Raw genomic sequence first — 5,129 nt, 5'->3', positions numbered from 1 at the left:
GTTCCTGTCATTGTTGTAAATATACTTTTAAGAACTCTAGTTTTTACAATTCTTATCCACTGTTATTAAATGCCTGATTCTAATAACTAAAATTTGTTCCTTAACTGTACCATGCATCATCCCAATCGTACAGATTGTCATTTGTTTTTGACAAATTTTATTTTTTTTAACAGTTACCTTTCACTTATTGTGCTGTCATAAAATTAGAAGCACAATTGTACACAAAGAGACTGTTAAGTTCAACTATAGAATTTTCACATAAAGCTATACATTCAGTTGTACATTGGTTTCTAACGCTGCAACAAATAATCGATTAATTGATTAATCAAAGCCTGTGTGGCTAATTGATTAATTTTTTGAACAAATTAACTGCCGTATTGTTTTTATAACTGTACCCATTAAAAAAGTTTTACTTGTTTTTTAATTTTAGATCACACTATACAATTTATCCACTCTGCATGCTATAGGTTTTTTTAAAGTAGTTATGATTGCATTGAGGCAATGCAGTAAAGATGTTAAATCATAGACATGCTGTTTTTGTTGAATGCATAAAGTTGTCTTACTATTATCATCTTGAGGGTCCTGTTCAACTCCTAATGATGGATTTCTTTCAGCCATGTTCTGCTGTTGTAATAAAACTTGCTTCTAAGGTTACACAAACTGGTTACTGCCACACACACTGTTCTACTAAATGTTTCTACTGATTGCAACTTGATTTTATAGTATGGTGGGTGTGGCTATGTATACCACACATTACTATGTCAGTTACATAGTCAGTCTATAATATCTACGGTGCAGTTCAATATGGTACAGTGTGTGCATGCATGCTTGCATGGTGCATGCATAGATATTAGAGTTGATTTTAACTACTCTAATATCTATGGTGCATATACGGTTATGTTGACGTTATAATTATAATTGAAACTGACCAATCAAATTCCATACCCATAAGCACTGGTATTTTTGCATTTGATTGATCAGTTAAAAGGATAGTGACTACTTGTTGTTTAAAATTATTTCTATTATAGTTGGGCAAAACCCTTAGTGATGAAGTGAGTTTGTTTGTACGGGCAAGTCGTCTAACTATTTTTAAAATTAAATGACCTAATCTTTATGGCTAGGAAGTGGAGCCTCTAAGTCTGTTTGTTTTGGTTGTTTCTCATGTTTCCCCTTTCCTCTCTCTCTTAATGTCACATTCTAATGAAGGTGAATCAGGACTTGATGATGAATCAAAAGATATCACTGAAGTAATGGAAATTTACTTTGGGAGTTGCTATATACATGTAGTTGCTAATGTGGTAAAAATAAAAAGGAATGCAGATTGACAAAAAAAACATCTGTTTGCATTTATCAACAACTACAATTGTTTATAAACTTAAAGGCAATGTTTTTGTTACAATAGTTAAATTTGGTGATGTTTTTGTCAATCTGAAATCTGAACTGGCAGCAGTTATTAAACTTTACCGGCACAACTGAGAATAGTGGAGAGAAAAAGAGAAGAGAGCAACTTAACATTTACTAGCCTTTTCCTCTTCCCTTTAATTTAGTTTTAGAATTTTTTGAATATAATGAGAATGATTCAGACAGTAGTACCAGTGAAAGTGCTAGTCACACTTGAGGTGAGTAGCTGATTGTTGGGATAATATTTATGTATTGAGTAATTACCTATAGAACCATTTCAATTGAGACAAGAGATTGCTAGTCAGCTTGAAGTACCTGAATTTGATATTGGCAGTAGTCACAGGTACGCACATACATGTACATGTACATAGTGACAAACATGTATAATACATGTACTCTACATGCACATGTATAATTTACTAAAAACAATGTAAAACATTACTCCCCTCAAGTAGCTGAAGCATTGAAGCATTATGCTGGGAAGGTGTGATAAATTATAATAGCCAAAATATTGAGTAGAAAAACAATAATAATTATTATTATTAATATTATTTTTGTTACAGGGTGATGTTCAGATGAGTGTTACTATTATTCTTGTGTTTGGTGAGAGGGTCAGTAAACTGATACCTGAAGTAACATTACTCCAATGGTTTCATTCATATATTGGTCAGTGAGACTATTTGTATTTAAGTCAGTGTATGATTTTAAACTGTTGCGTTTTATCTTTTATTATTTTTACAGAATTTATTACTTTAAATGTGCTATTTATTATGTGTAATTTTACTAGTCAGGCGGGCCTTACCCACCTGACTATAATTTTACTACCAATTGTATTGTGCAAATTATTATCAAATGTCATACTCGTTGTGCTGATCACAAATTTTTCAGTTACAATATATGAGTGTTTATATTTAAAAAATTTTAATTTTAAAATTAATGATGTTGTGTATACATAATGTACATAATAATAGTTGTGTGTGTATATGCACATGATGTCTGTGCCCTTTAAATGATATACAGCGAACCCATTATTGACATTAATATTTTATGTAGAGCAAAGCACAATTATTAGTGTAGGAAAGGACATTAGTAGCCTGGTTGTCTGCATGACTGTCAGTCATTTTCTCTGTTATAATGTATAACATTTTAATGTCTTTATTAGATATATCGACACAGTATCAATTATTAAATGAAGCTGTTTATATTACCAAAAACTGTCCTCTTAAGCAAATAAAAGAAATTAGTCAGGTAGCAATGATGATTGCTATATTACTGTATTAATTAAAGCTTATTTTGTCATACTATAGAGTTCAACACTGTATAATATTGGGTGTGGTCGACGTAATAAGCCCATCCCACCTGCATGCTAATATAATGTGTCAGAAATGTGAGAGTAGACTTAATATCTGCTCTGTGTGGTAAGTGAAGGACAATCATACTGTGTATCAGAAATGTGGCAGTATAGTAATAGTAGTAATTGTAATAGAAATTAGAATTTCTTTCAAGATTTTGAGGAGTAGTATTTCATTGAATATTGTATAATACTAGAAAAAAATTATCTGATGCATATACATGTTCTAATGTTGACTAATTTGGATTTTAACGAATTTTAAAAGTTTCTCAGAAATTGGGCCAAAGTTCCTGTACTATAGTACATGGCTGTTGGCCAAATTTGATCAAAAAGGGCAAGAAAAGAATTCTTTATTTTTATATTTTTTTCCTAATGCATATACATGTTCTTATGTTACGTAGAAAGTTTGAGCTAAGTTGAATTGAGTTTAGATTTTTTACGAATTTTTTGAAGTTTCTCAAAAATTGGGTCAAAGTCCCTGTACTATAGTACATGGTCATTGGCCAAATTTTATCAAAAATGGTGAGGAGAGGATTCTCCATTTTTTTATATTTTCTGCTGAATACACATGTACTTAAGTTGCGTAGAAAGTTTGAGCTAAGTCCGATCAAGTTTGGATTTTTTACAAATTTTTAAAGTTTCTCAAAAACCGAGTCAAATTTCATCAAAAATGGCAAGAAAAGAATTCTTCATTTTTATATTTTTTTCTAATGCATATACATGTATTTATGTTGCGTAGAAAGTTTGAGCTAAGTCCGATCAAGTTTAGATTTTTTACAAATTTTTAAAGTTTTTCAAAAACCGGGTCAAAGTCCCTGTACTATAGTACATGGTCATTGGCCAAATTTCATCAAAAACGGCAAGAAAAAAATTCTTCATTTTTATATTTTTTCTTAATGCATATACATGTACTTATGTTGCATAGAAAGTTTGAGCTAAGTCCGATCAAATTTGGATTTTTTACAAATTTTTAAAGTTTCTCAAAAATTGGGCCAAAGTTCCTGTACTATAAGTACATGATCATTGGCCAAATTTTATCAAAAATGGCAAGGAGAAAATTATATATTTTTATTACATTTTCTGCTGAATATACATGTACTTATGTTGCGTAGAAAGTTTGAGCTAAGTTCAATCAAGTTTAAATTTTTTATGAATTTTTTTAATTTCTCAAAAGTCAGGTGAATGGTCATCGACCAAATTTTATCAGAAACGGCAAGGAGAGAGTTGTCCATTTTTATAACATTTTCTAATGCATAATTATTATACATTGTACATGTTCTTTTGTTGCACATAAATTTAAACTGATTGTAATCAAAATTAGATGCTTTATGAATTTCCAAATTACTGAAGTAAGAGAAGATACTGAAACTTTTTTTTGAAGTTTTATTTTTTATTGGTGCTAAAAGCTCTTGGTTTTTATTTGTTTTTTCTCTTTTCTTCCTCTCCCTCCCTCTTAGTCATGCTCCTGTTAAAGGATTATACTCAATGTGTGAGGTGTGTGGTCATGGTGGCCACATGTCTCATTTGAAGGAATGGTTCAGTACTAACAGCTGGTGTCCATCTGGTTGTGGACATAACTGTGTAACATGAAAATTGACAAAGTATGCTGTGAATCAAAGCAATAATGTGATTTTAATTTTTAATTTTTGTGTACAATTATTATTGAAATGATTATTAAAAATTGAAAATCATTCACAAACCAATAGTCATAATAAATCTTAGCTAACTTGTAAAATGTACTCTATTGTTCTTCAAAAAGAATTTTATTACTAGCACAGAAAAAAATTCAAGCCTAAAGGGAATATACAATTGTAACAGTTTACACACCAATAATTATTATTAGTTTAGCCAGAACAATTAACAAAGCTGAATTAGTATTTCAAATTTTGTTATACAATTCACCACTTCTGTTAAATAACAATTCTTCATCATAGCTATAATCCAGAGATCTTTTTTTGACTTTTAATTTGTAGTAATATATCCTCAACAACCAGAAAGCTACAGCAATAAGTGGAATATATATGAGTATGATTTGTATACATTGTGCAATTGTAACCTCCTTTTCATAACCATTGATAGACTCCAGGAAGAAAATGCATACAGTAAATATAGTGATTAGTCCCATGTTTACAAATGTAAGGATGGCACAAGTATTGTGCTTATTCTCTTGAAAGGGTTGGACAGTAGCTTGCAACATTATGATGAGAATCAGGGCTATTCCTGAAAACAAGTAATTTTGAAATTCAGTAGAGGCCATTACAAATAAACTAAGTAATAATAATCGATAAAAGAAGTAAAGACCAGCAAAGAAACGATATTGATCCTTGAAAGGTCCTTGGAATGAATCAAGAAGAGGTTTCAGCTTATAATGTATTGC

At 30.5% G+C, this 5,129-nt stretch overlaps 1 long non-coding RNA gene across 2 annotated transcripts; it reads left to right on the top strand.

Moving 5' to 3' along the window:
* Positions 1-1,648: 1,648 nt before the first annotated feature.
* On the top strand, positions 1,649-4,453 carry LOC109588800 (uncharacterized). 2 transcript variants are annotated; one of them, XR_002188364.1, is made up of 5 exons: positions 1,649-1,744; positions 1,965-2,067; positions 2,564-2,649; positions 2,709-2,819; positions 4,210-4,453. It is a non-coding gene; the product is annotated as an uncharacterized LOC109588800 (long non-coding RNA). The 2 variants fall into 2 exon arrangements; XR_002188363.1 differs by lacking the exon at positions 1,649-1,744 and adding an exon at positions 1,843-1,885.
* The last annotated feature ends 676 nt before the right edge of the window (positions 4,454-5,129 follow it).

This window comes from Amphimedon queenslandica, unplaced genomic scaffold, assembly GCF_000090795.2.
Source record: "Amphimedon queenslandica unplaced genomic scaffold, v1.1 AMPQUscaffold_11849, whole genome shotgun sequence".
NCBI lineage: Eukaryota > Metazoa > Porifera > Demospongiae > Haplosclerida > Niphatidae > Amphimedon > Amphimedon queenslandica.
This window is presented reverse-complemented; position numbering and strand designations above follow the sequence as displayed.